Raw genomic sequence first — 10,578 nt, 5'->3', positions numbered from 1 at the left:
CGCTGATGTCATTCGTAACACACACTACAGCACAAGTCACGTCATCGTACAACACACCACACACACACAGTCAGTCATCGTACACACACACACAAAGTCAGTCATCGTACACACACCACACATCGAAAGTCAGTCATCGTACACACGCCACACCACAAGTCCACATCGAAAGCCACCGTACACAGTCAGTCACACACACACACACAAAGTCAGTCATCGTACACACACAACACACACACACACACACACAAGTCAGTCATCGTACACACACACACACACCACACACACACAGCACACACACACAAGTCAGTCATCGTACACACAACACACACACACACACACACACACAAGTCAAGTCATCGTACACACACACACACCATCACACACACAAAGTCAGTCATGCGTAACACACACACACACAAAGTCAGTCATCGTTACAACACACACACACAAAGTCAGTCATCGTCACACACACACACACAAAGTCAGTCATCGTACACACACACACACACCACAAAGTCAGTCATCGTACACACACACACACACAAAGTCAGTCATCGTACACACACCACACACACAACAAAGTCACGTCATCGTACACACACACACACACACCAAAGTCAGTCATCGTACACACACACAACACACACACAAATGTCAGTCATCGTACACACACACACACACACACACAAGTCAGTCATCGTACACACACACACACACACACAAAGTCAGTCATCGTACACACACACACACACACACACACACAAAGTCAGTCATCGTACACACACACACACACACACATCAAAGTCAGTCATCGTACTACACACACACACACAACACACAAAGTCAGTCATCGAACACACACACACACACACACACACACAGTCAGTCATCGTACACACACACACACCACACACACACACAAAGTCAGTCATCGTCACACCACACACACACACACACAACAAAGTCAGTCATCGTACACACACACACACACACACACACACAAAGTCAGTCATCGTCACACACACACACACACACACACACACACACAGTCAGTCATCGTACACACACACACACACACACACACACACACCAAACGTCCAGTCATGCGTACACACACACACACACACACACAACACAAAGTCAGTCATCGTAACACACACACACACACACACACACAAAGTTCAGTCATCGTACACCACACACACACACACACAAAGTCAGTCATCGTACACACACACACACACAACACACAAAGTCAGTCCATCGTACACACACACACACACACACACACACACACACACACACACCACACCAAAGTCAGTCAGTCATCGTACACACACACACACACACAAAGTCAGTCATCCACCGAGTATGAATTCGGCTTGGGCAGTATCCAGATTGTCTTACCTTCATACCGACCTTGTATGAACACAAGGGGCACTGTTTTCCAACCCCACTGAGCCTCTGTAATGCAAGGGTTAGCAATGCTAACAAGTACATGCGTATTGCAAACATTTTATACAGTCTCTGACGAACTATTTGCAGGACAGACATCCCAGCTCATAAGGTCATGCAAGTAACTCAGAAATGCTACTCAGTTTGCTGCAAAAAACTATGTTAGACAGCAAGGCTCTTGATCCAGGAAGGGATTCTCTGATGTTACCAAGAGAAGCTTAATTTTGCATGAAGCTAACCACTTAGCTAGATAACTAGGTAGCTCCTAAATTAGCAAACCAAATGCACAACTGAAAATCATTTTGTTAACTTAATAGTTATGAGGTTTAGCTGGCAAACATTCACCTGGAGCGTGACTCACAAGTCTCTCGTTGTTGTTTGCTTGTAAGTTTCATTATCAAAATAATGTGACCAGTGAAAAGAAGAGTACGATCTGCTTCATCCCCTAACGTATTACACAAGTTGACTGCAGGTATTTGCTTAAAGTAGCAACAAATATTAAAATGTATTTAAAAAAACAAAACAAAAAATGTAAATTATTTTCCGGTATTGACGGTATTAAAAAAACATCTCGTGGCTATTTACAAATACACCGTTATAGGGTATACCGCCAAAGCCTAGTATGAATATGCCTCTTAAAAAAAACTACAGACACACACTCACTCAGTAACCTTTCTCTCTCTTTCTTTCGCCTCAGGGGCCTTCATTCCAGCAGTCCCAGTTCAACCAGTAGTCCTGCGTTACCCCAACAAAATGGTAAACGCATAACTAAGCTCTCCTTTCTTTCCTCCCTCTCCTCCAAACCATCCTCTCTCCCTTCCTACTTCCCTTCACTGCTTTCCTTTACATACATATCCTTCTCTCCCTCCCTCCGTTGACGGTTTCTCTTCTTACGGCGTGAGTCCGTCTGTGTCCGTGCAGAGTGGCTTCATGCTCGTGTGGAGTGATAGTTAATCTCCCCTCTCTCTCGCTGTCTTTGTGCTCTCTCCCTCCCTCAGGTTTCATGTCCTTCTCTCCACTGCCCGTACACACCCATCATTAATTATAAACCTGTGACTACGTGCTCGAACTAGAAAGCCATGTGCAGTAGAGAGAGACTCTCCGGCTGCATCTCAATAGTCTAGTGGCTTCCTTTCCTCGTCTCCTTTCCTGCATCTCAATAGTCTACAGTGGCTTGCTCTCCTCGTCTCCTCCTTTCCTTTACCTGCAATAGCACAAAATAACTGAAAGTAAAAGCAAGTCTCAAATAGACGATCCTCCATGTTGCTTTCGGCTGTCCAGTGTTTTCAGACCAGTGCAGACAAAGGAGAGGAAGCCCCTGTGTAGGCCTCAGTCCTGCTGTGTGTAACCCATGAACACACTGGGATTTTGTGTCCGAGTGTTTCGAATGGATCCAATGCTTTTAAATGGGAGTCATCGGTTGTTGGATGAATGACAACGGAGATGATTGTCTGACACAAAAATCACGAATGGTCCATCTTTTGACGAATGCAACTCGCCCGAAAATAGTTGACTTGAGTTGACCTTTTGAAAAAATCATGTACAATTTGATCCCTGTTCATGCATCTCAGTAAGCAGAGGAGATGCAGCCTCTGTAGGCCCCAGTCCTGCTGTGTGTAACCCATTTCTTCTTCCTCTTCTGACAGGATACCATCACATGGACATGGCAAGGCCCTGGAGCGTGAGTATCTCTTCCTCGTTTAATTTTTTTGATTTTGCTCTCTCTCTCTGGCTTTTCTCTCTCTCCTCTCTTACTCTTCTCCCTCTATCGCCCTCTGGCTGTTTTTTGTGGAGAGGTCTGGCAATATGTTTTAGATTAGAGGATGTTGTTGTGTTTTCAGGCCTGTGGTTAATCTTCACAATATCCCCCTGCACAACTTCCCTCTCTTTCTGTTCTTTCATCTCACCCCCCCACGTCAGTCTTTCCCTCTAACTCCTGTTCCCTTTCTGAATGAACTGATTACTCACTCACTCTCGCTACTCAGGATTGAGATGCTGTGGCTGACACTGTGCCAGTTTCACAACCCCATAGAGATTGAGGTAAGGGTTATTTTTTGAGTTAAGGTGTTATTTGAAGGCGGCGTATTATACAGTGGGGCATCTTCCTGCTTACAGACATTGACAAAAGAATGTCAATAAATATAGAAACGGAAGATGGACGGGTGATATCACTTTTTTTCTCCCTCCAGTACCTACCTCTCTACACTCCTTCAGAGGAAGAGAAGAACAACCCTGCTCTGTTCGCCAACAATGTCAGACACGTCATGGCCAAGTTAGTACTGTGTGTGTGGCCTTACATCAAGCTTTTACATTGAGTTTACATCTGTCTATCTGTGTTTCATGTGCTTCTCGAAATGGGTCCTGACCGCTCTCTCTGTGCTCTGATAGGGCCCTGGAGCTGCCCATCACAGACCTGTCGTTTGATGACTGCCAGCTGAGCCTAGCAAAGGGCCCGTTGTGTGTCCCTACCAACAGCAGCCTACTGCAGTTCAATAGACTCGCTCGAAGGCTCGGGTGACTTTACTTTACTATTGGTCTTTCAGCATTATTACACGTCGTTAACAGTTTAAGAACACTGACTTGTTTTGCTGTTTATAACAAAAGATTGACATTGAATAAAATAAGAGTATTTCAAAATTCTATAAATGTTTATTCTAATGTCTTACAATCTATTTTCGTTTAAGTGTCAATGCGTAGGTAGGGTATGAGCGATCTCCTGTACCTCGTTGTCTGACATTTTTAAGAATGTCATACTGGAAAATAATACTGGGTTTACTGGGAAATACTAAGACTAATACTAGTGGGTTTACTGGTCGAACTGGGAAATACCACTGGGTTTACTGATAATACTGGGAAATACTACTGGGCTTACTGATAATACTGGGAAATACTACTGGGCTTACTGATAATACTGAGAAATATTACTGAAATACCACTGGGTTTACTGATAATACTGAGAAATATTACTGAAATACCACTGGGCTTACTGATAATACTGAGAAATATTACTGGGCTAACTGATAATACTGGGAAATACCACTGAGCTTACTGATAATACTGGGAAATATTACTGAAATACTACTGGGCTTACTGATAATACTGAGGGTAAAAATAAATAAAAACGTTTTAATCTCATCAATCTACGCACAATATCCCAAAGAAATTTTTGCAAATGTATTACATAAGTATTCAAACCCTTTGCTACGAGACTTGAAATTGAGCTCATGTGCATCCTGTTTCCATTGATCATCCTTGAAATGTTTCTACAACTTGATTGGAGTCGACCTGTGGTAAATTCAATTGATTGGACATGATTTGGAAAGGCACACACCTGTCTATATAAGGTCCCACAGTTGACAATGCATGTCTGAGCAAAAACCAAGCCATGAGGTCGAAGGAATTGTTCATAGAGCTCTGAGACAGGATTGTGTCGAGGCACAGATCTAGGGAAGGGTACCAAAAAATGTCTGCAACATTGAAGGTCCCCAAGAACACATTGGCCTCCATCAGTCTTAAATGGAAGAAGTTTGGAACCACCAAGACTCTTCCTAGAGCTGGCCTCCCAGCCAAATCTGAGCAATCGGGGGAGAAGAGCCTTGGTCATGGAGGTGACTAAGAACCCAATGGTCACTCTTGACAGAGCTCTCAAGTTCCTCTGTGGAGATGGGAGAAACTTCCAGAAGGACAATCCTCTCTGCAATACTCCACCAATCAGGCCTTTATGGTAGAGTGGCCAAACAGAATCCACTCCTCAGTAAAAGGTACATGACAGCCTGCTTGGTGTTTAACAAAAGGCACCTAAAGACTCTCAGACCATGAGAAACAAGATTCTCTGGTCTGATGAAACCAATATAGAACTCTTTGGCCGGAATGCCAAGCGTCACGTCCGGAGGAAACCTGGCACCATACCTACGGTGAAGCATGGTGGTGGCAGCCTCATGCTGTGGGGTTGTTTTTCAGCGGCAGGGACTGGGAGACTAGACAGGATCAAGGGGAAAGATGAATGGAGCAAAGTACAGAGAGATCCTTGATGGAAACCTGCTCCAGAGCGCTCAGGACCTCAGATTGGTGCGAAGGTTCACCTTCGAACAGGACAACGACCCTAAGGACACAGGCAAGAGAACGCAGGAGTGGCTTCGGGACAAGTCTCTGAATGTCCTTGAGTGGCCCAGCCAGAGCCCGGACTTGGACCTGATCGAACATCTCTGGAGAGACCTGAAACAACAGTGTGTTTCAAACCTGAAAATAGCTGTGCAGCGATGCTCCCCATTCAACCTGACAGAGCTTGAGTGGATCTGCAGAGAAGACTGGGAGAAACTCCCCAAATACAAGTGTGCCAAGCTTCTAGCGTCATACCCAAGAAGACTCGAGGCTGTAATCGCTGCCAAAGGTGCTTAAACAAAGTACTGAGTAAAGGGTCTGAATACTTTTGTAAATGTGATATTTCAGTTTTGTATAAATTTGCAAAAATGTCTAAACCTGTTTTTGCTTTGTCATTATGCTGTATTGTGTGTAGATTGATGAGGGGGAAAAAAATATTTAATACATTTTAGAATAAGGCTGTAACATAATGTGGAAAAAGTCAAGGGGTCTGAATACTTTCTGAATGCACTGTATGTTGAATACTTTAAGATACTAGAACGTACAGTATTTGAGATGTACTTGATTTAGCCATTAAACCAGTGGTTTTCAATCTATTTTTCAGCGGGGACCCCATTTTTGTTTCTATCAGAAATCCTGCCAAATCTTTTACAACCTTAAAATCTGTCACTTTAGATTTTCACATCTACAAATAACCTTCATTCAATTTTCATCTCCTTTCAAAACTAAGAGAAATGCATTCACTCAATACAATTTTATTTTTCTAATTGTCTTTCTCAATAACGTTTGCGTATTGTCCCATAAAATAATCTGTACACTTGACCTGACTGCAGTTCAGCATCGTAACTGACTTCAGTTGGCAAATGCTCACCTTCGATGGCCACTGGCACGCTGGAGAAGTGTGCTCATCACGGTTGAATCCCGGTTCCAACTGTACTGGGCAGATGGCAGACAGCGTGTATGGTGTCGCGTGGGCGAGCGGTTTGCTGATGTCAACGTTTTGAAAAGAGTGGCCCATGGTGGGGTTATGGTATGGGCAGGCATGAGCTACGGACAACTAACACAATTGCATTTTATCGATGGCAATTTGAATACACAGAGATACCATGATGAGATCCTGAGGCCTATTGTCGTGCCAGTCATCTGCCGCTATCACCTCATGTTTCAGCGTGATAATTCACGGCCCCATGTTGCAAGCCTTCTGTACACAATTCCTGGAAGCTGAAAATGTCCAAGTTCTTCCATGACCTGCATACAGACATGTCACCCATTGAGCATGTTTGGGATGCTCTGGATCGACTTTTACAACTGTGTGTTCCAGTTCCCGCCACTATCCAGCAACTTTGCACAGCCATTGAAGAGGAGTGGGACAACATTCCACAGGCCACAATCAACAGCCTGATCATCTCTATGCGAAGGCGATGTTGCGCTGCAAGAGGCAAATGGTGGTCACACCAGATACTGACTGGTTTTCTGATCCATGCCTCTATCTGTATTCCCAGTCGTGAAATCCATAGATTAGGGCCTAATTTATTTATTTCAATTGACCGATTTCCTTAAATGAACTGTAACTCAGTAAATGTTTTGCAATTGTTCCATGTTGTTTATATTTTTGTTCAGTGTGTGTGTATATACTGTGTGTGTATATAATTGAATTTTGGGACCCGCACTGCAATTCCCCTGTTGTGACCTCAACTTTAAATACCACTTCATTAGCTTCTAGCCTCACCCCTGGACAGTAGTGGGAAATGTAGTTCTTAACCAAGTGTTTTCTATGTGCAGGTTGAGAACAGGGACTACAGATACAGTATTACAGCAGCAGGCTAGCAGAGCCAGGAACATTTGGGAATACAGACTGGGATTGGAGGACTTTGCTCAGTACCTCAACCTACCTGTGACGGACATGCTCACAGAGTTACACATCCTTTTTAACCAGGTAGGTATCTAATATACACCACACACAACTCGCATACCAGTAGTATCACACACACACACACACACACACACACACACACACACACACACACAACACAACACACACACACACACACACACACACACACACACTACTTTTATTCATGCAATCAAAATTAGTAGAAATAAATATCCATCAGTGTTGTTCTTTCTCTCTTCTGCTCCCTCTCTCTCTTTCTGAAGCATGGAGATGGCCAAATAGATGTCAGGGAGTATGTGATAGCCCTGTCTGTGGCGTGTCAACCCTCTAAAGCCATGGACACCCTCAGGCTCGCCTTTGGAGTGAGTGAAAGACAATGAAGCATTATAACAGTTCCTATGAAACACTATAAGAGCCCTATGACTGCTATTACTAGGTACTATAATAGCCCCATGCCTGTTACAATAAAGCGTTATAAAATAACTGTCTGCTCTAAAGCGTTATAACTGTCCTATGTCCTGACCCTGGTCAGATGTACGAGGCGAAGGAGGACAGGGCGATCGTGGAAAAAGAGCTGGCGTCCATTTTGAGAACGGCGTTGGGAGTAGCAGAGGTTGACGTTACAGAGTTGTTCTCAGCAATCGACACACTTGACGCAGGGAAGATCACACATGGTGATATCACACACTAACACCCTTGCCTTTCTTGCGCTAACATTTGCACTTGTCTTTTCTCACCAGCACTGACTGCTGATAGTTGCTTATTTGAGGAAAGGGTTTTACCAACTATGATTGTGATTTGTGGTTGTGTCAACTAACTACTATAAGTTGAATGCACTGTAAGTCACACTTGGCGTTAAGGGCGTCTGCTAAATGTCTAATTTGTAATGAAATCCAACTAACGGAATCACGGTCAACCCTGCCATTACAATCTCTCTCTCTCTGTTTGTCCCTCTCTATATCCATCTGTAGATGACTTCTGTCGGTTTGTGGTGCAGCACCCAGACTTTGCTCAGGAGTACCTTCTCTCCTCCAGGGACACCCCATCTACCCCCCACACCGTCCCGCTGACCAACGGGTTCAGTGTGGCCCATTACAACACAGAGGAGCCGACCTGCAGCCTCCCTGGACAGAAGAAGAAAGAAGACTGAGAGACACTCATGGATCCATCTACTGCCTATGACAGAGAGAAAGGAGGGAGGAGAGATAGGAGAACTGGGAGGCCCTGGACCTCTACCAAACAAATCTATATTCTACAGTTACTATATCTTCTGACATTGTGGCCTGTATGTTCTACCAGAGAGAAGGAGCGAGGGATAGTTTATTTCGGGATAAGGAGGGGTGGATAGAGAGGGAAGTAAGAAACTATCAGACGGATAGAGGAGATTGCGACTGTGAAAGGGAGAGATGGTGGTGGAGAAGGGTTGGGTATGTTGAAGGAGAGTAGAGGAGGATGAGGTAGGGATGGATAGAGAGAGTTGGTTAGTGAGAGGATATGAGGGAGGGTGGAGCCGATCCATTCCTCCGGACACCATCTCACACCAATACTCCATCTTTGTTTTGTCCGCTAGTGTTTTCAAGGACTTTATGCTTTCTAACTTTCCAACATGAGTTACAGGAACTGGACACCGGAAGTTTTTAGGAGTTCATCAAACACTTTGGATATTTATTGAAAAAAGGGTTTTACTTTTTTCTTATGTATAGGTATTTATTTGTCTTTCATTTTTATCAAACTATCTATGTCGGTTATTATGACTACTGTGCACACTCCAGTAAGATTTGTATTTTATTTTTAAGATTAGTTTTATCAGGTGATTAAGCACCAAACTGAGCTCAGCTTAATCACTGCCTTTCATAACGAGATTGACTGAGATTAATTGGATTGAGCTGAAACGGGCTAACATCCAGACTCAAACTATTCTTCAACTAAGCATCTCCCTGCCTCGTAGACCATAGCAACTCACAACAAGACATTAAACTGTTAAAAGGGATGAATATGGGACCAAACTTCAACTACTTCTTTTTAAACCAGGGGCCTCTTGCGCGTTCACATTGAGCTCCTTGTTGCCTTTTAAATCATAAAAAAAAACATGTGTAATTTTAATGTTGTCTGAGCTTAAGTGAAGCATCTAACAGCATAGGTATCTTTCTTTTCATAAGCCTAAAGACTGGGGTCTTCAGATGAACATGTGTTTGTTGTTTTCTCTTTTCTTATTGGATGAACAGAGAACCAGAGTTGGGATCCATCTCAAATGGCACCCTATACTCTATATAGTGCACATTTGTCTCTGGTCAAAAGCAGTGCACTATATAGGGAATAGGGTGCATTTGGGACGTAGCCTCAGTTAAAATATTCAGATAAGATGTTTCCCTCTTTTTTTTAGTTGCCTCTCATATCACTGGAAGTAAGTTGCGCTTAGGCAAAGATCTAGGATCAGCTCACCTTGCTGAAATTCTAACATTAACCATTTAAGCATTGGCAATCATGAAACTGATCTGGGATCAGTTCTGACTATGATAAGCGATCGATCTATTGCCTTTTTGTACTGGTTTTGTTTTGGGAATTCTCTGCAGTTTGGCTTTGAAGTGACACCTTTTGTATGTTGTACATATGTGGTATATAAATCTTTGAATGTTTTTGAGTATTCATTTTTGTAAAGAAAGTGGATTGGAAATTATGAATACCTATGCAGTGCTCCCTGCCTTTAATGTTGAGAATTAAATCATGACATTTCCACAACTGCAGTGTTCTTTATTTCCACTAGTAGGAGCTCTACTCCTGAAATATATATTCAGTTGATTTGATGGTGGCTATTCTACGCCTATGGCAAGTAGCCTATCTCCTCGCCAACTGCCTTATATCTGTGTAACCGATGTGAAATGGCTAGCTAGTTAGCGGTGGTGCGCGCTAATAGCCTTTCAAACGGTGACGTCACTCGCTTTGAGACCTTGAAGTAGTGGTTCCCCTTGCTCTGCAAGGGCCGTGGCTTTTGTGGAGCGATGGGTAACGATGCTTCGTGGGTGACTGTTGTTGATGTGTGCAGAGGGTCCCTGGTTCGAGCCCGGGTTGGGGCGAGGGGACGGACTAAAGTTAAACTGTTACATCTGCACCAATAAGAGCACACA

The 10,578-nt window shown here is 43.6% G+C and overlaps 1 pseudogene; it reads left to right on the top strand.

Moving 5' to 3' along the window:
• LOC111956134 (lysophosphatidylcholine acyltransferase 1-like) overlaps positions 1-10,192 on the top strand; it is a 47,933-nt pseudogene extending 37,741 nt beyond the window's left edge.
• The last annotated feature ends 386 nt before the right edge of the window (positions 10,193-10,578 follow it).

The sequence above is a fragment of the Salvelinus sp. IW2-2015 genome, linkage group LG31 (assembly GCF_002910315.2).
Source record: "Salvelinus sp. IW2-2015 linkage group LG31, ASM291031v2, whole genome shotgun sequence".
NCBI classification, from domain to species: Eukaryota; Metazoa; Chordata; class Actinopteri; order Salmoniformes; family Salmonidae; genus Salvelinus; species Salvelinus sp. IW2-2015.
The sequence above is the reverse complement of the archived record's forward strand: the minus strand, read 5'-3'. Positions and strand labels throughout refer to the sequence as shown.